Here is a 19,979-nt window from a genome sequence, read left to right as displayed (position 1 = left end):
ACCTGGGCCTGGGGCTGCGTCCAGTCCAGTACCCTTGTCCAGGGAAACCAATTCCTCCTGTTCCAGAAACCACCGCGGTGGGAGGAAGACAGACCAGAGTTGCCTGATGGCAGGCCAGGCCAGGCTGGGAATGGAAACTGCAGTGGAAGTTGGAGAAGTCTCCGGATGGGGATGGGTGAGGGGAGGGGCTGAAGGGTTGTCGGAGGAAGCAAGAGTCCCGTAGGGTGCTCACAGAGGGGAGAGGTCATGCACAGCTAACGAAGGTGAGGCAATAAGGACTGGGGATGGGGTGGAGAGAAGGGCGACCTGGGGTTGGGGTTCACAGGCATGGTGTAGGAGCTGGTGGCTCCCCCAAGCTGCCCGAGCCTGTGCTAACAGAAGGCACGTAGACAACTTAGAGGCTGAGTCTAGAGTGAATTTGACCTCAGCGGTAGGCTTCAAAGGCAGGGGGGTCAAGCAGGAGAGCAATGTGGAGAAGGAAAGTCTCGATTGGAAAAGAGTAGCGATAGCAGATTGATGTATCTGGATACGTACACAGGGGCCAATTTGATGGAAAACTTAGGGGAAGGAGAGAGTCTTCCATTTGTGGAATGGTAGCTAGGAGCTTTCTGCCTCTTTCACTGTGCACCCCTAGTGAGTGACACTCCAGAAATATTTTTTTGAATAAATGAAATGAATGACAGAGAACTGAGTGAATAGTGTGCAGAAAGCTAGCGGGAAATTCCAAGAGGGCGGTTGACACCTTCTATCTGATAATTTGCAGGCTGGTATTGAAAAAGCTAAGCAGCTAAAGAAACCAAACCGACCCCCAAAAGCGCAAACAAGTTGGTGGCTGGCCTGGGAAGCCAACGGAACCTTAACATCATGTGGCCCAGGGCACCCCCAGAACCCTGGCAACCCAAATCTGGGAAAAGTGGTAACAGTTCCTTTGTAAGTCCAAATGACGGAAGCCAAAATTTGTATCAAGTTGTGACTGATAACACTCAATTTCTACCAAGGAAGTACCGCTTTGTACCTGGGTGTTTAGACTTCTTTAAATCATGCTTTGACTTAATAAGCAATGATTCTGAGGCATGAACCAGCCTCACAGCTCGAGGTCCTGTAAAGCACTCTGTCTAAATTGCTTCAGGAGAACAAGGAGATACAAACTCCGGAGACTGGATGGCTGAGTAACTCCAGCGAACGGAAGTACAGACCCTGGGGCAGGATCATGGCTGCCCTTCACCCAGTGAACTGGATTCCTGCCGCGATCCTGTTTCAAGGGAAACAGGCTCTACAGTAACTTGGGGTTTGAGGTCTTTGGGTCTCTGGATTCGCCCAGGCACCCAGGGACTCCAGGCTGAAGGAAGAGCAAGGCTGGCCCTGGAAGACTTTTCAAACGTGACCAGTCAAGGAAAGCCTCAGAGCAGGAGATCTAGAACCCACTTCCTGTATCAGCTAGACCTCTGCTCCATCTAAGGAGGCATCCCCCAGTGAGGGCCCGTGTGATTCCTGGGGAGCAGGCGCAAGCACACCACGGAGTCAGACGGGGTGAGCGCTGACCCACCAGGTTTGGGCAAATCTTCTGCCTTCTCCGTGAATCAGGGGATCAATGGGACTGAGCATCCCTCACAGGGCCACGGTGAGGATCGAATAAGACGGTGGATACGAAAGTGCTTCATTAATGGTAAAGTGCCAGAAAGAGTTACTGCTATTCTCATTGCTGTTATTGATTGCCTGGGTAAAAGGGGGCCCTTCCCACAGTCCCTGGGGGTTGAGAAGCCTCTCTGGGCCTTCCGGCAGCATCCCTTCTCTGCACTATGAAAGTCTGGCTGACAGCTCTTCTTGTCTTCCTGAACAACCCCAACATCTCATGGCTGCTGCTGGGGAAAGTGTGTTTGCGTGTGTGTTTCTAAAACACGGAAATCATTTCCCCAAGTCAATATATTTTCCAGGTGACATCTGTCACTCAAACCCACTCCAGAGGCAACCCGTTTCCAAGCCATTGCTTCTACTGTTATTTACCTGGAACCTGCACCTCCTTCTTGCCCAGCTAAGGGGTTCAGGGTCCAGTTCCAATTCCTCCTTTACCAGGGAGTCCTCCTGGATTTCTCCAGTCCAGTAGTGGTCATATCAGGACCAGGAAGGGGAGGACATGAAATTGGGCTCAGCCTATAGCCCATCTGATTTGTGAAGCAGCTTTTAACCAAAGAGCCTCCCTGGAGGAAGTGTGCTTCTGTCACATACCTGGTCTTTGCCTGGTTACCTGTCTGTCTCCTTTTCTCACTGTGAGCTACTACAGGGGAAGGTAGGGTGTGACAGGCCCAGTGAATGTAGTGCGAGGGCCTGGGTGGATGGATGAAGCCCTCTTTCCCGCTCTAGCTACCTCACTTGGGGTAGGGCAAACACTGCTTGGCAAAGAAGCTCTCAGAATGCTGATGTCAGAGGTAGGGATGGGGACCAGGCCAATCTCTTAATTGGGGGAGACTGAAGACCAAAGAGGGAAAGGGACTTGCCCAAGGTCACACAGCTTTATGTGGCCATGGGCTCAAGAGACCCAAGTCCTAAGTCCCTGTCCCTGCCCGCTGCCCCTCCCCCACACCTAGGCCTTGGATACCCCTCTTGGGCTCATCTTCGACTCTAGGGCAGACGGGCGGCCTCCAGCCAGGGAGGATGGCATCTTCCTGCGAGGTGAGAGAAGGTGCTGGTAAGGGGCAGGGTCCTCCACGCAGTGGCCACCCATATTACTGCAGGCCCTCTCAGTGTCCAACAGAATTGAATTGACTATTCGATTGCAGAAGGTGTAATTTGATCTGGGTCTTCTGAAGCCCTTAAAAAAGTCAAAGTATTACTGGTATCTGCTGCTTTTTCCCATTTGTTAAAAGAGGCGCAGGGTTAGGCGGTACTCAGCTGGGGTCAGGACATCTGTCTGCTCATACTTGCTCTGCTGCTGCTGTGCTGTGTGGCCTTGAGGATGACACTACCCTCTCTGTCCCTCATCCTCAGTGCGGGATTGCCCATCAGCCCTGGTGACCCACCGAGGGAGACGGCTAGGAAAGGAACGAGGGGCTTGCTCCCCTAGGAGTTAGGAGTGGGAAGGAAGAGAGCTAAACACCTATCTGGCACCTTCTGGGTGCCAGGTCCCTATTCCCTTTCGCACACTGTCTGCTCACAGCATCCCTGTGGGACGGGCGCCTGTGGTCATCGGCGAGGAATGTTTGCTAAGATCCCAGTTTTTGTCACGTGGTAAGGAACTGCCCTTCCCTGTCTCCTTTGAAGTTGGGCGTGGCCACGTTACTGACTTTGGCCAATGAGCTGTTAGCGGAAGTTACCCGTCACTTATAAGAGGGAGCTTTGACAGCCAGGGCGGCTCCCCGCGCCTCTCCTGCTGTGATTTCTGTGGGTGTGTGGTGAGATGGTGGCAGCTCCTTCAGCCTGGGGTCCTGAGTGACAATGAGGAACAAGAACCCCTGCCCTTTTGCAGTTGGGGCAAGAAATGCCCCTAAACTGTATTAAATTTCTGAGATTTTTATGGTTGCTTATTATTGCAGCAAAACTTATCTAGTCTGACTGATAAAATGCTGCTCTGGTCCCTATTTTCTAGATACGGAAATGGAGGCTTAGAGAGGTTCAGTACTTGTGGACAACCAGAGTAAGTAGCGAAGTTCAGAGTCAGTCTCAATACACCTGATGCCATTGCCATGTTCTTCTCCCAGGCTGGCAAGGTATGTTCAGCCAGTGGGTACTGGGGCCTGATGCGGAGCATCCATTTCTCCTCATTTTCCAGGGTTTGCTGAGCACAGTGTCCCTGCAGCCCCTCACAGTGACCCACTGGAGGGGCCAGACTGGGCCTTCTGTCCGGGAGGGATGGAGGAAGTGAGAGGAGAGAGGCCTGGAAGGGCCTGGATAGGTTCCAGAGCCAGGCAGACCTGGGTTCTGCTACCCTAGCTGGTTGACCACAGGCAAACTATTCTCCTCTGATCCTCAGCCTTCTTGGTGTCAAACGGGACTAATACTGCTTACTATTATAGTTACTATAAGAATGAAATGAGATATAAAAATCTTGGCACATAGTAGGGCTTGTTGCCTGGGCTCCATTATCATTGGAGGCCACCTCCAGGGTGGAGGCATCCCTTTCTCCGCCCTGCATTCCCCCACCTGCTCAGTGAGATCAAAGCCAGACTTCCTTTCTCTGCTGTCTCTAGACGCATCCTACAGGAAGCTTGCCCGTCACCTCATGGTGCCCACTGAGCCCCTAGAGGAGGGAAGGTAGCAGTTTGTAACCCATTTACAGTTGGGAAATGGCAGTCCAGAGGGCAGGGGCTCCCCAGGCCACACACCAGGAAGTTCTGGTGGAGCTGGAGCCACTCACAGTGCTGGGCTGCTTTCTCGGTAGCCCCACTTTCCAAGGGTCTGAAGGGGACTTCTCAAGAAGGAAGGCTGGTCACCCAGGACATGACAGGCAGGGCTCCCAGGAGGAGGAGTGTGGGAAGGCACAGGAGTCGGTGGAGGCGCCAGTCCTGCTGTGGAGCTGCCCGCACAGCCCGGGCCTGCGCACGTGGCGCCAAGCTCCCTGGTGTGACCCGCAGCCCCTCTCCCACCTTCCCATTCTCCCTCCAGGCAGGAGAGCCCCTCTGTGTGACGCTGCTCGCCCAGAACACAGCCCTGCTGGGCCCCACCACCACTCCTCCGGGCCCAGGACCACATTAACCCACCTCTCAGTGTCCGGAGACATCGGAGAAGGTGCCTGGAACATTCATGCCCGTGGCAGCCACCCTCCGCGGTGTGCACACTGCAGGACACCTTCAAGACAGGTGCTATCACCCCCATTTTACAGAATGAGGAAACCAAGGCGCAGGGGTATTCACATGCCAGAGGCGCCACAGGTATGCAGATGGAGCCAGATTCGTGCCTGGACCTGCCTGCCTAAAGCTGGTATTCTGAGCATGTCCCCGGCCCCCAACCCCTGACCCCTGACCCCCGACCAGCTGGAAGGGGGGGAGCGGTCCTCTCTTTTCAGCTCCCGCTCCCTCTGATCACAGTTCCCTGTTCTCCACGTGGCCTTCCAGGTCTGCCCCAGCCGGGTCGAGTTCCACTGCAGAAGTACTAAAGCCAAGCAGCTGAGTTAGAACGGACCCCTGCCCCTGACAGAGCACCCCAGGGGCAGGGCCCCGGTCTTCTGCCCTCCACTGCCCCAGTGTCACTGTCCACAGGGTGGATTCTCAGGGGTATGAGGGTAAGGCACCCAGAAAGGGACCAAAAAGTTGACTGGAAACCTCAGGCAGGGCACGAGGTTGCGTGTTTTAAGGAAAAGGTTTACCAAAGGCCTGGATAAAGGGGTAGGAGGGACACCAGGCCCTCCTTTGGCCCTGGGCTGAGCTCTGGGGACACAGGCCCCTGCTCAGCCCTCAGCAGCCCCAGACAGCACCCACTGCTCCCTCCGTCCTACTCTTCTCTCTCCTTGCCTTTTTCCACCTCCTTTCCCTGCCCTTTTTCCCTTCCTAAAAAACACAGAGAAATGGGATTCAGAAGCCTACACCGCCTGCGAAGGATGGTTCAGCTTCCCCAAAAGAGGAAATGCCAAGCATGTGGGTTCTCATGGCAACCCCAGCTCCTCCCCTCGCAGCCACCCTGCGCCCATATGGCAAGATTTGCAAGGCACCAACTCAGCTGGGCCCTGGTGTCTGGGCCTGGGCTGCAGTGGGGGTGATACTGGCCTCTTCAGCTGCCCTGGCCAGGGGCCCACCCTCCTGGGAACCAGAGACCACATCCTCAGGGACTCTTGGGGCAGGACACCCTAAGCCTTACCCTGGTGCAGGGAGATGGGGGCGATATTTAGGAGTTTCCTCAGCCCTGCGTAGGGGGCTTCCTGTGGTCAGCAGTGATCTGGGGCGGACTTGAACTCTCTCTCTAGCTCCTAAAGGCAGAACAGAGAGGGCTGGTCACATGGCGGTGTCTTCCCACCCACCTCCCCGTCTCTCCGTCTTCGCTCCCTGCTGGGCAGCGGTGCCCCAGCTACGTGTCCCACACCATCCCAAGCCACAGCGCAGGTGCCCGGCAGCCTGAGGCTCTGTGCTGTAGGAACAGGAAGCAAGGCTTGGGCTCGTGCCATGGCTGGGCTGCCCCAGGGCACTGCCCTTTCATGCCCTTCACCATTTGCCATGCCCAGAGCAGCTTCTACCAGCCTGTCATGCAGACTCCTGGCATTTCCATGACTAATGAAATGAAAGCTAGTGCCAGGCAGGCTGGGGACAGCAGGACTGATGGCTGAGAAGCAAATCTTTCAGGGCCTGGTACCCACCCCACTTCCTTTTCCAGGGCCTGCAGGACAAACAAGCACAGCAGAGCAGTTGAGGGGCATTCCTGGTACTGCCTGGCTTCTCCGTCCCCCGACTGAACCCAGAGCAGCCGCCCCAAACTTGAGCCAGCCCTGGGGGCCTTCAGAGTAGCACCCTGGGTAGCCAGATGGAGTGGGGCTGAGTTGGGGAGGGCCCAAGCCCCAAACCTGAGGCGAGGGGAGGGTGGGACCCACTCATCCTGGCTTCATGACGCGGCTCCCTCTGCCACTTTAGGTCCATTCTCCCCGGATGCTCTAAAACCCAAGACTTTTCTATCTTGATCCCTCCTGTGGTCTCCCGATTTCTAACACCTGTCCCTAGACATGTCTATTTGGGTCAGAATCAGGGAACCCCCAAAGAAGATGGCCCCTTTGGAGCACATAGGTGGGGCCCAGAGAGGGTCAGGACCTGCATAAAGTCACACAGAAGGTCCAGAGCCAAGCTAGACCCAGAGGCAGGCCCCCTGCCTCCCTGCTCAGGGTCCTCCTGGAATCCCTTTGATTTTTACTCTTGCTCAGCTGACAGGAAGGAAGGATGGGTGGACGGGTGGATGGATGCGGTGGGGAGCAAGTGTTCAGGAACAGATGGGTTCTGAGGCTCTGCGGGGTGGGGTGGGGGGCCTCTGGGGAAGGGGAGGAGGCCTGGAGAAACTGGAACTGTTACAAAGTTGCGAGTTAAAACATTCTTCACACTCCCGCCTCCTTTTCTGTTCTGATGCACCAAGACGTGACAAAAATGTGTCAGATTTTTAAAAATCCACACACATACACAAATGCCAGTCCCCATCTCTGCCACCCGCCCAAGCCTGGGCCATCTGTTCCCTGGGGGTGGAAGGGGAGTGGGGCTTGCAGTCAGCGCCATGACTCAGGACACCCCCAACCCAGGTCTGGACCAATGGCCTGGCTCGGAAATGGCCCTCAGCTGATAATGGGGCGTCCAGGAAGGGGAGGGCCGAGACATTCAGCTCTGGGCCACGCCAGCCCTGCCCTCCCTGGGGTCCGCACATACTCAGCCCTTCTCTGAGCTGGGCGCTGCTCTTCCTCTCCCACGTGCTACATATGGGGGCCCCGGGCCTGGGGGAGCCCGCCCTGAAACAGCCAGAGCCCACCCATGTGGGAGGATGGAAAACGGAGGTCAGAGATAAGAGACTTGCCCAGGTCCGAGTCCATGCCCATTGTTCATTCATTCAACAAACACGGACTGGGCACATTCTCATGCTGGCACTGTTCTGGGCACTAGGGATTCAGTGTTGAACAGGTAAATGCAGGCCCTGCTCTCTGGCAGCTCAGGGTCTGTGTCAGAGGCAGCTGATGAACAAAGAGAAACCACAGGGACAAACTGGTCTTCCGAAGGAAGCGCGGTGAGGAAAAGAAAACAGGAGGGTTTGGCAGCAAGGGCTGGAGGGAACGAGGGGGCTAAGCATCACTTGAGCACTGAAAGTTCTGCACCTTGGAAGTGCCTTGGTCCCAGGCGAACTAGGACTGGCCACCTGCTGCCTACTTTACGATGGGCACACTTCAGCTGAGTGCCAAATACAGCGATTCGACGTGAGGGTCTGAGGCCCAGAGAGAGAGGGTCCTGGATCCAGGGAGAAGGGCAGGTGGATTGCACAGGGCCTGTGCGACCTAAATGGCATTGGAAGTTTGATTTGATCACAGAGTCAAATTTTATTGTGGTCATGAGTCAAATTAGGGAACAGCTGGTATACAAGTTTCAACTTGTAGAGAATTCAAAAAAACTCGTCAAACCTGGAGGCCTGGGCCAAGGGCAGGTGGCTCAGGCACCTGAAGTGGCAGGGCCTAGACCTTGCCAGGCCTCTGAAGCTTCCTGAGGGAGTGCAGACTTCAGCCCAAGGGCATCAGGGAGCCACTGAAGGGCAGACGCAGGCCTTGATGGGGTCAAATTTGCAAGTAAGAGACTCTAAGGCCATAGGCTGCTCATGTCTCCATATGGGGCCCCTTCTTGCCACCCTCAAAATACCAGCCACCATTCTCCCCACCCCCAGTGTGGGAGAGTCTAGTCATGCTTCAGAGCCCAGCCCAAATGCCATCTCCTCTGAGAAGCCTTTCCTGACATGCCGAAGTAGGTGCCATCGTGCCCTCCACCGGGCTTCTGTGCCCTGAAGACCACCAAGCCCCCACAGGAGCCCTCATCACAGTGGCGACCCTGCCAATTCCCACACTTTCTCCCACTGGATCCTCAAGGCTACCTGTCCAGATGCACTTCCTAAGTGTGGACACAGACACTCAGAGAGGGGAAGTGGGTTGCCTGAGACCACACAGCAGTTGGTGGTTCAGGTCAGTTCAGAGCCATGTTCCTTCTGTCTGAGTTGGGTCCCTGGGGCCCTGTCCACCAGGGTGTAGGGCAGGGGGGAAGAAGGGAACGGCCAGCTCTTTTCCTGCAGAGGGATGGCCGCGTGGTTATCACCAGGTAGGCTGGATGGAATGGGCTGTGGGGCATCACGGCTGGTCGTGTGGGAGAGGCCACAGCTGCTGGGAGATTTATACTGGAGGTTTTCCCACGTGAACTGCTGAATACCAGGCAGCCTGACCTTGAAAGCTTACACGCAGGAGGAGCTGGGTGAGGTGAGAGAGGTAGCCTAGGAGCGGCTGTTCAGCCTCCTGCAACAGGGGGACCCTGGGGGTCAGGAGACCGCCTGGGGAGAGGGAACGGGGCAGGGCCTGAAGCGCTACCTCGGTCTCACATGCATCTGCTCAAAGCGGCAGAGCCCCCGTGGGAGTGTGATGAGCCCTTCCCGGCCCTCACTGCAGGGGCTCGCTGGGCCATCCTTCCAGACAGGAGTCCACTGTCACTTCTCTGAGCCTTGGTCTCCCCACCTGGAGAACAGGGCTCCTTATCCCAGCTCCGCTCACCCTATAGGGTTCATCTGAGGTTCACAATAAATGGAGCTTACACACAGGCTCTCGGATACACCCAGCTTGGAGTACAGTCAACAGTGTGGCCAGAGGGCCAGGCAGCCACTCAGCCACAGGAGAATCAGAGGGGTTCAGAGGCCATGGAGGACATTGCCTGTGGCTCCTCGGGGGGCATGCTCGATGACCCCCAGCACCGATATTCCAAGGTGTGATTGGAGATCTTGGGGGAGGCTGCCCAGCCTAGAGTGCCACTCTTCCAGGTGTCTCGGGAGAACTGTGGGCCCCCGGGAGAAGCAGAGCCTCCCTCACCCTCCCAAGGGGACCCTGAGCAAATGCCTGACACAGTTTGCCATGCAAACAACTGGATTGCCTTCTCTGTCCAAAGTGGGGGCTGGGATGGAGGTCTGGAGATTTCCCTCCTTCTGCCTCATTCTCCGCCCACCCTTCAACACTCTTTCCTTATCTTCCTACCAATTGGAAATTCATTTGGGTTAGTGTATTAATTAAATGACCTAATACATGTAAAGTGTTCAAAACAGTACCTGACATACAGCAAAAACTAAGTGTTAGTGATTATTAGTGTTATTATTATTACTATTGCCATAATGCTCCTCTGCTAAAATCCATAGACAGGATAACTTGCTATCAGTCATTCACACCTTATTATGAATTAGTAAAACACCACCTTACTTTCCTGCTCACCCTGATCTAAGGTCAGCTTTCCCTGGGATGAGGGTAAATTTGGACCTTGTTGTCTGGGAGGGATAATAAGCAAGACCTGGGCCTGTGAGCGTCAGATTTCAGAGTGACGCCCAGGTCTTCCCAGCCTGGGCGGGGAAGGTGGGCAGTGGGGAGTGAGAAGCCTCCCGGGGTTTGACGGTCTGCTTGCTCCCAGTTCTCAAGAAAACCAAGCGCCAGGCCTGAGAGCACGGAAATCCACAGAGGCAGGGATGAGGCACCTGCCTGGAGCCCAGACCCCTTTCCAAGAGGGGCAAGAGGGAGGGTGGGAGGGGACCGAGCTCGCCTGGGCCTGGTCGCCTGCTAACCACTGTGCCAGGTGCTGCGGTGAGAGGCTGGGGAGATGGGGACAGGGCTGGGGAGTGATTGTGGGAAAACAGAGTGGAAAATGAAGCCCTTCAGATGGCAAATGAGTTTAATAGAAATGAGATGGGCAGGGACTGTGGTAAGAATGGCAATGCTAGGCTAAGGCGAGCTGACTCTCCAGTAGGTCTGGGTGGGAAGGCTGTGGGGGCTCGGCTCCACTCCTTCCCTGGGAGCTGGCGAGGCTGCAGGGCTCTGTGCCCAAGCTGCTAGGCCCGCCCAGAACCAAGGAGATCTAAAACAGAGGGAGGTCAGCAGGGACTTCGGACTGACAAGATTTCTTAAGAGCGGTGGGGTCAAGTTAAAGCATGAGGTATTGTGATCAGACTTGCTGAAGAAATGCGCGACCAGCACAGGGAAGAAACAGGCAAGTCTGGAGTCTTAAAGGCAAGCATCTTCCCCTCCCAGAGACGTTGGCTGCAGCTCTGCCTCAAAGCCATGCTGAGAGTATTCAGCTGTGGAAGACCCCTTCACCAGGAGCAAGTCTGGGTCCCTTCTGGGCCAGCGCTGTCCCTCCCTATCCCTCCGATTGGGAGCGCCTCCCTTTGGGCCTCAGTTTACGCATCCATGAAGTTGGCTGACAGTGCCTACTTTGCCAGGCAGTGTGAGGCTCCAAACGAGACACAGTGCTGGTCACTGTCCATTCCCCAGCTGGGCCATCGTCCCTGAGGTCAAGGCTGAGACAAGCCTTCCTCTGGCCAGAGGCCTAGACAATGTTTGTGGGGTGAACAGTTGGTCCCATGCCTCACAGCACCCTAGACCATGTTCCCCATGACCCACTGACTTCCCCTGCTTCTCATCTTTCCCTCCTGCCTGTCGCAGAGAGGACTGAGACAGGGTGGCCCTCACCACACAGGCACAGGCCAGCCCTCCACCCTCACTGGGCCTCAGTTCCCCTGTGTGCACAAAGGCTGTGCTGACCCTGAGGGGCTTTAGGCCTTCCAAGGGCCAATGCTCTTGTGGGGAGAGAAACTGTCTTGGATTCTCCCAGATCCGCACGGGCCATTCCTTTCGGGACACAGCCCATCCACCCGGCACCCTGCCCAGCTCTCCTTCTAGCCTGGATCCTGCATGGCCCTCCGAATGAAGGTGAGAGAAGGAGGTGCTGAGACAGGAGCCGCCTCCAGCACAACAACTCATGACCAGGCTGACAGACCGAATACCCCTTGTCCAGCTCCTTCCCCTGCTATTGACCAGGGAGGATGCGCACGTGTGCCTGCGCCCCAGGCCTGTGGGGTCCTAGGAGCTCCAGTGCGTGTGCGGAGGCAGCCAAGTTAGCAGAGTGATGACCAGCCGACAGCCTGGGCCGGAAGGTCCAGCTCCCGCCCCAGGGGCCCCTGAGTACAGGCTTGCAGCCTGGCCTGCCGAAGCTGCAAGGAGTCTGGGAAGGGTGTGCCTGGGTCGGAAGGGAGGAGGTGTGGGGCTGGCTGGGGCCCTTGGGGACAAGGGGGCAAGAAACTCCTTTTCACAGGTTCTCAGGATGAGGGCAGGCTGCCAGGAGCCTAGATAATACCACAGGGACTCCAGTCAGAGGGGAAGACCCAGCTCTGCCCCGGGCCTCCATCTGAGGAGGCCATGACCCCGCCCTCACCTCCACCTCTCAAACCCGACACTCTGCCTTCTCTCCAAGGCCTTTCCTGACCCCCCTGAACCCCCTGCAGGCAGGCCTCAAGGTCAAGGACCTCACCAGTGCCTCCCTCAACATCCCAGACCCACTCCATAAATGGCTGGCGAGTAAAGGGAGGCCGGCCACCCTCTTCGCGGCCTAAAACCCAACCCCTTTAGCCCCTTCTAAAGCTGGATGGTCTCTGGCTCAAATTTTAAGAGTTTCTAACTCCAGGAAGTGCCTTGTGAGCCACTCTGTGCACATGTGCCCTTGCCTATCACATGCATGTCACGCATAGCACAGGTGTGTGCCAACACATACACACAAGTGACGCCAATATTTCAACAGCCAGTCCCCACAGGGGACACACTCACTATGCTTGGAAAAAAAGAAAAAAGGGCATCCCAGCAGGCTCTGGGCCTGGAGGTTGGGGGCCATGCTAAGGGCCTCCCCACACCTGACAGGCAGGAACCAGTCCCTGAGGGAATCTGGGAAGGCTGGGGTCATTGCCCTCCACCTGACAGCCCTTTTGAGGGTCTGCCTCACCTCCAAAAGCATCAAGTCCTGAGGCTAAGCCTGCCCCTGTGACATCAGGAAGTCCTTCCTTCTATCTGGCTTAAATCAAACCGATTCTCTATCCTTTCATTCAACAGACATTCTTACGCAGGCACGGAGGACCCCCCTTCATGCCCTGGTAGAAGGAAAGCTTTGCCAGGCCACCTGAGAACTGTGTGCCAGGGGAACTCGTGCAGTAAGAAGGAAGTGGCTTTGGAGTCACCCAGGGTGGGAGGTGGGGGCGCTGTTAGCGTCCCTGGGTGACTTAAACCGTGGCAATTCCCCAGGATCCAGTCTTCCCAGCGCTGCAGCAAACCTCAGTGCCTCCCTCTGCCGCCGGTCAAGTGAATGTCTCCCTGAGCTCACTGGGCGTGGCAGGGCTGCTGCTCTGGGCTTTGGTCCTGCCTCAGGCACCGCTTAACCCCTCAGGGCTTAGCTGAAGGCGTACCCCAAGCTCCATCCTGCAACGGCAGTACTATTTTAGCTGTTTGTCTGGCTGCCTTCTCTCAGAAATCCCTTCCCACCCCTGAGGCAGCCTATCCAGACCCCAGCCCTTGCCATACCAGCTGAAATCCCAGGAGGGGTCCCTCCTCTGTGTCAGGCATTCTCTGTGCAGGGCCCAGCTCCAGACACAGGCCTCCCAAACCTCCTCTCCCCTTGGCACCCAAACCCCAGGGACTGAAGCTAGAGGGTCTAGTGGGGGATGGGAGCCCTTCTGTCACCCCCACCCATGCAATCAGCACAGTGTGACAAAAATGACCTATGAGTCCTGGGGCCCGGCGGTGGGAGACCCTCAGGGCCAAGCATGAAGTCACCTGGCCAGAGAGGAGCCGGAGGCGGGGGGGTGGGCGGTGAGCCTGGGGGCCCACGACGGGGCATCTCTGGCAGGCTGGGACAGACTGAGGCAGACCGTGGCCTCTGGACCACAGCCCGAGTCCACAACATTGAGCATCTTCTGGGGAAGCTGGGGAGATGCCATGGAGCCTTCCCTGGGAGACTGACCCAGATTTCTCTCTTTCTCTCACAGCCACACAGGAGCACCAGGGGAGGGAGAGGAGAGAGGGAGAGAGGGAGAGAGGGAGAGAGGGAGAGAGGGAGAGAGGGAGAGGTGGGAAGGGAGGAGGCTCGTGGGAAGCTCTGGCAAATGAGAGAGATCCTCCCCAAATCCCTGGCTTCTGTCATTAATAGCTGAAATAGGCTCTTGATAACAAGGTGAAAGGCCCTGAATCCTCAGGCCTGACCTTGCTGCCGGGAGGTGAAACCCCAGGTCTTGACTGGTCAGAGCTGAGCCCTGACCCCACCCTCCGGCCTTCCTGACTTCTCCTTTCTGGGCAATGTCCTGCAGGTCCCCCTGGGGCTGCCTGGGGAGGCGGAGAGCTCCACATCATGGGGGCCATATTTAGTGGCAGAGAGACAGTACCTACTTCTCAGGGTCCTATGACAGGGATGGGGGCAGATACGTAGGGATGGGGGCAGATAGCTGAGCACAAAAGAAAGCAGGCCAACCCCACTGAACCTGAGCTGTCCTCTTGGTGCCCACCTCCACCCACAGGCCCTGTTCCCAGAGGCCAGAACTGGGCCCAGGCCTGGCAGCAGTGAGTTCGGGAGCTCCCCTGCTCGGGAGGGAGGAACAGGGTGTGTCCTGGGGGGCTGGCTGTGGCCAGGGGTCACAGCACACATACCGATGCAGAGCCACACTACCAGGGACATGCTCCTTCAGATGTGTGGATACCCGACTGTACACATGAGGACACACACAGGACACATTGGAGAACTGGGTGTGCAAACAGAAGCATGCCTGCACACACACAAGCACGAGCTTGAACACACACAGGTGGACGTGTAAAAATGGGCCAGGCTGAGCTTGATTCTCCTGCAGGCTACTCTGGGCCCTCCGGGGTGTGTAAAAGAACATTTCTCCAGAGACCAGCTGCTAGGTACTCAAGCCAAATCCTGGAAAACCTTCTCGCTGTGCGGCATTCCAGGCTCCTTGTCTGACCTCTGCCCCGGACAGGCCCTGCACCACCTCCTCTCTAGCCAGGTCTTCCCTGTGCCATGCTTGGTGGCTGCCCTAGGCCCTGAGAACTGGGGGTCTTAGCCTGCCACTGCTGGGTCTCAGTCTCCCTTCTGCCCAGTGGGCTGATCACACTGGAGGGGTTGCCTTGAGGCCCGAGGGCTGGTTGCTGGGAGGCGTGGCACGGACTCACACCTCACCCTCCCCTGGGCAGGAAAGGAGAAGCACTGAGCCTCCCTGCAATGTGTCCTGGTCTGTGACCATCTGCAGAAGCCCTGGCCTTCAGAGATGGTCTCGTCAGCCCCTCCAGCAGTCCCCAGCATCTGTAGGATGCTGCCCCTACAGCTCCCGCCACCCCATCTCTGCCACCAGGCCCACCCACCTGGGGACTCTGTAATTGAACTCTCTGCCTCTTCCTGAGCCCAGCCAGCATTCTCACTCGCAGCCTTTCCACGGGCTGTTCGTTTTGCTTGTGGTGCCCTTCCCTCTCCATCAGCTTGAATGAACCTGTTCAGATACGCCCTCCTCTGTGCCGCCTTCCGGCCCCGGCACCCCCGTACCCACACAGAGCTGTGCTGGTGCTCCCACGGGCAAGTTTTACCCTGCACTAGTCGGGTCTGATTATGCTTCTGTCCTGACTAGGCTGTGGGCTCCCTAGGGAATGGCCAAAACCTGACCATCTCGAGCATGACGCTCCATGGGGCCTGGCACCAAGCATACAGCATACAGCAAGTGTTTGTTGAATGAATGAAGTGAACGCGTGGACATCACTGCCAGGTCCCAGCACAAGCTGAAACACAAGCTTCGAAGGTCTCTTTCAGTGGCAGGCAGCTCAGCAGGCAGGGCTGCCTCTCTCTGCCTTGGGAAGCCTTGCAGCAGGTGCTGGGCCCTCATCCAGTAAACACCAGCCCCTGGGCATACAATGTGTAAGGCCTCCTAATCTCAGAGAGGGCGGGGAGCTTACCCACCCGACAGCCATGAGAGGTGGACCATCTGCTTACCGCAGAGCTCCGAAGAGTTTCAGGTGGTGGATGCTGACCCAAGAATTCCCTGGAAGGGAGGGAAGAAGGGAAAGCAGAAGTGGATGGATGAGGAGGTTCAAAATAGTACCTAGATGAGGGGTCACGTGCAGTGACCAGCAAGAAGGGCTGTGCCTGCCTCTTGGAGGTCAGCCCCAGTGGCGGGATGAAGGTCTGAATGCGGCCAGGCGTGGGGGCAGGGCGTTCTCCCAGCTGCACAAGAGGGCAGAGGGCTGAGGAGCTGCTCTTTCCCCTCTGGTCACCCAGAAGGCTTCCACGGAGCTCCCTGGGATTGGGGTGGGGGGCTCAGGCTGATGCCTGTGGGCTTTCCCAGGGGCATGGATGCTGCTCTTTAACCCAAGCCATCCTCGCAGAATAGAGAGAGGGAGGCAACCTGGGAAGTGAGGTCCCTTGGGATGCAGGGGATGAGGGGGGCTCTAGTGGGCTGTACTCAGGCAGCAAGTGTGGAGGAAGGAAACGCTGCTGACCTTCTGCTCAGCTTCCTGCTTCTCCCCCTGCCTACCTAAGGCCCCCCCACTTCAGCCTTGTCAGTGTGACATTAATGAGCTGACGTTAATAAGCCAGAGCTCCTCCACTTGTCTGCCGGATCTGGCCTCAACAGTGGAAGAATTGCTAATTACAGCCACAATAAGGAAATATCAATGATGGACATCAATATTATTGCCTCTTGCATCCCTGCCTGTTGATTTGGAGATGAAAAGAGCCCTGGGGCCGTGTCTCCAAGGCGATGCTGAGTGCTGACCGCTCCATGTGGAAGGCGGGGTATTCTCCAGCTGGATTCATTCACAAAACCAGGTCTGTCACCTCTGTGCAGAGCCCCCTCACCAAGGGCCCACGGCTGGGGCTGAGGGCACAGAGGAGAAGGTAGTGATCTTGCTCCAAGCCCTGGTTCACCAAGTGGCTTTAAGCGGGTTTCGTTGCCTCTCTGGACCTCAGTTTCCTCATCTACGGAACAGGTACAATGATTCCAGTACTGCCGATCTTCCACAGTGTGGAGGAGTGAATGATGTGCAAACAGGGCTTTAAGGGGTGACCCTCAGGGCACATGCAGGGACTTCATGGGCCAGAGAAGACAGGTTGGGTGGCCGAGGGGCCACCCACAAAGGGAGGGGCATTGTCCCAGCTCAGCAAAGTCTCAGAAGCACGTCCTCCCCACCCTCCCGGCACCCCACCAGGCCCTCAAAATCTGGTGGAAATCAAGCAAACACAAAAGCCAGAGGGAGGCAAAGGTCCACTCAAATGTTCAGCAGGCCAGCTGCTGTCCAGTGCCCCTGAGCCTGTGAGGACTTGAAGGCTTGCAACTGCAAAACCCTTCATGCCGTGCCAGCCAGAGGCAGAGGTCCCTGGAGGGGCAGTCCCTCACCCACCACGAGAGGGTCTCATAGGCAACCCACACAAGATTCACAGAAACAGGGTACAGCAGAGCAGCGCCTTTAAAGCCAAGCCAGACTGCTGTGTGAACCGCACTGCACCTGCCAGGGGGGCCACAGTCATAGGCACGTACGAACATGCACGCTCTGAACACAAGCTCATGGCCAAGCTCATAAATGAACGTGCACAGGCTAGGAACAGGCCAGCACACGCAGGCACGCACGCAGCGTCCAAGGGCCTAAGCCAAGGGTCTTCTTGGCCAAGTAAACCTCTCCCTGTTGAGGAGGAAATCAAAAGCCCAGGTGGTCTCCCAGGCACATGTGGCCTCTCAAGCTGTGGCCAAGCCAAGCAGCAGTGATTAGGCAGCTGGGGAAGCGAAGCCCAGCGTGGCCTGAATATTTCAAGAAGATTTTGCCTCACAGAAAATCCTTTCTTCATCTCCGTGCATGTCAAGGTATAATTACTCATTAGGTAGTGGAGCAGAAACCTGGGAGGATGTGTGCGCAGCGCCAGGTCGGGTCCCTGGCTCCGCTTCTGCCATAGGCCCGGCCTGGCCCTGGGGAAGGGGGGAGGGGCCCAGCCCACCTCTCAGCCATCTCCGTCTCCAAGGGAGGGAAAGTCGGAAGCCACCTTGGGACACAGAGTCCTGATTCAGGGTCACCTCTGACCCCAGGCCCCCAACCTTTTGCCCACCCCGCCTCAGGCTCTCTCTGCAGGAGCCTAAGACTAGCTAATCTTGCTCCTTCATCTTCCCCCTTCTCTTCTCAGACCCATCAAACTGTTTGCAGCTCCCTGGGCAAAAAAGAAGATGGCAAGAAGGCAAGCGCTAGAAGGGAGAGAGCCTCAGGGGGTGTCCCTGGGGCCCCTGCCTTCCCAGGGCTTGTGGAGGGGTGTTTCCTCGGGACGAGGCACGGGAAAGTTTCAGACCTCCCTGCCTTCGCGTCCTGCCAGGGGCATGCTCCGACTGTCCTTTTGTCCTAGAAAATGCCCACTAGGCCTCAGCTAAGCTCGGGTGACATCTCCTCCGAGAAGCCCTCCAGGACCCCTTCCTGGGGGAGGAAATTTCTCTGGCTGCTACAGCATGCTGTGCTTCCCTCCATCACTGTTCTATATAGTCAGGGGCTGAAAATTTCAATGCCTACAGGGGCCAGAGAGGAAATGACAGTGAGTAAAGGGGCACAGGTAATGCAGTCAGGAGTGGGCAGGATTTCATCAGTGGACAGCACATGCCCTGTCTATGCATTAACACCATGTCACTTTATAGCCCGACAATTCTACTCCTGGGGTAGACCCGAGAAAGTGGAAAACCTGTTCCCACACAGAATGTTACACAGCTATTCACAGAGGTGGTATTCATAATTGCCAAAAAGGGGAAATGATCCTAATGCCCATGAGCGAATGGATAAACAAAAGGTGGTATATCTATACGATGGAATATTACGGGGCCGTAAGAAAGAATGAAGTGGTAAAACCAGGTACAACATGGCTGAGCCTTGAGAACCATGCTGGGTGGGAGAAGAGGGACACTAAAGGCCACCCACACCTTGCATGTTTCCATCTGTGTGACAGACCAGGCAGAGCCCTGAGATGGGAAGACTGGTGGCCGCTGGGGCCTGGGGGATGGAACGAGGGGGAGGGACCGCTAATGGGTGTAGGGCTCCCTTCTGACGTGATGAAAACGCTCTGGAATTAGATAGTAATGGTACTTGAAGAGTCTTAGGAATATACTGAAAAAGACTGAATCATATACTTCAAAATGATGGGTTTTATGGATTGTGAATTAAATCTCAATTAAAAAAATTGTTTAAGATGGAACGAAACACATCCACAAGCCACATCCCTGGCTGGGGCCTCCAATTTTCAACCTCCAGTTTATACATCTGTCACCCCACAAGAACAGAGAGTTGGCCCTATCTGAGGCCCCTTCATGGTCTCCAGAGCTGGCACCCCAAAGGCAGGGACTTGAAGCACACGATAGACCACAGCAGCACATTAACCCAGGACACATTCCATGCTTTGCAAAACCTGCCTCGGATGGCTCTGGTGCAGAGTGACTGTCACGTCTCAGGCAAGCCACCGAGGCCCAGGCTCAGAGGTGCCCGTCCTCAGGTCACATGGCAAGCTGGAGGCAGAGCTAGGAGAGATGCCAGGCCTCCCAACTTGTGCAGCATGACCCAGGGCAGAGGGGGACAGAGGAAGGTGGGCACAGAAGTGCTGGCAGCTCTGCTTCCTGCCTCAAGGCCCCAGATTCCCTGGGCCTCAGGGTGGGGTCCGGTGCAGGACCAGGCCTCAGTCCCCTTTGGGTCCTGAAGGCAGCTCAGCCATGGCAGTGAGGCCCCTGCCCCACACTCCTCCTCTGGCACCACAGGGGCCCTGCAGATGCTTCCCTCAATCCCTAGGCGTGACCGGCACACCATGAACTAGACACCTAGTTTCTCAGAGGTCCAGCAGGGTTGACTGGACACTCTGGCTTGGCCAGGGGCAGAGGCCAACCTCAGGCGCAGAGTGGCTTTGAAGCAAAGCGACTGTTCTGGGTCAAAGGAGGCAGCTGGCCACACACCTGGGAGGGCTTCATTTCCTTCTCTGCCCTGGGGGGTGAGCACCACGGGGATGGCCTCCTCTCCTGACAGGCAGGCACTTCTCTCCCTTCCTGTCACGCTCACCTTCCTTCTCTTTGTCTTGGCCGTCATCCCTCCCAGAACCTTCCTTGCCTTCTCCCTCAGGTCCCTAAGGGCAGCAGATTCCAGAAGCAGCCCTGCAAGTCCCTGTGTGTGAAAATGCCTTGGGAGCCGCCAGGCGGAGACAGCAGATAGGGGGGCTGGGGGGCAGCAGGGGGAGGTCCCTCACTTGTCCTTCAGCCACAGGCTCCCTGCAGAGGGTCAGCTTGCTGCGGGCCGGGAACTGTTTTCTGTTTGGTTCCCATCTGTGCCTCTGGGTCTAGAAAATGAGGTGCCCGGCACATATTTGCTGAAGGAATGACTGAGCGCACCTGTTGCTCTAGGCTTCCCTGTGACAGGTTTGAACCACTAGAGAGTTTGGAAACTACTGGCCTCATGAGTTAAGTTTTGAAGTCTTCAGGTGGCCATGGAGGCCTCCCCC

General features: G+C 56.6%; 1 protein-coding gene across 9 annotated transcripts in view; it reads right to left on the bottom strand.

Moving 5' to 3' along the window:
- Window positions 1-19,979, bottom strand: part of LINGO1 (leucine rich repeat and Ig domain containing 1) — a 291,038-nt gene that overhangs the window by 120,533 nt on the left and 150,526 nt on the right. The window contains exon 1 of one of the 9 annotated variants that reach the window (XM_073212206.1): window positions 5,788-5,810. The exons of the other annotated variants lie outside the window; for them this stretch is intronic. The gene's annotated coding sequence lies outside the window, so the exon portion shown is untranslated. Of the gene's footprint in view, window positions 1-5,787; window positions 5,811-19,979 lie in introns of those variants that run through there. 9 annotated transcript variants of the gene reach the window in all.

Source organism: Manis javanica, chromosome 8, assembly GCF_040802235.1.
Source record: "Manis javanica isolate MJ-LG chromosome 8, MJ_LKY, whole genome shotgun sequence".
Classification (NCBI taxonomy): Eukaryota; Metazoa; Chordata; class Mammalia; order Pholidota; family Manidae; genus Manis; species Manis javanica.
The sequence above is the reverse complement of the archived record's forward strand: the minus strand, read 5'-3'. Positions and strand labels throughout refer to the sequence as shown.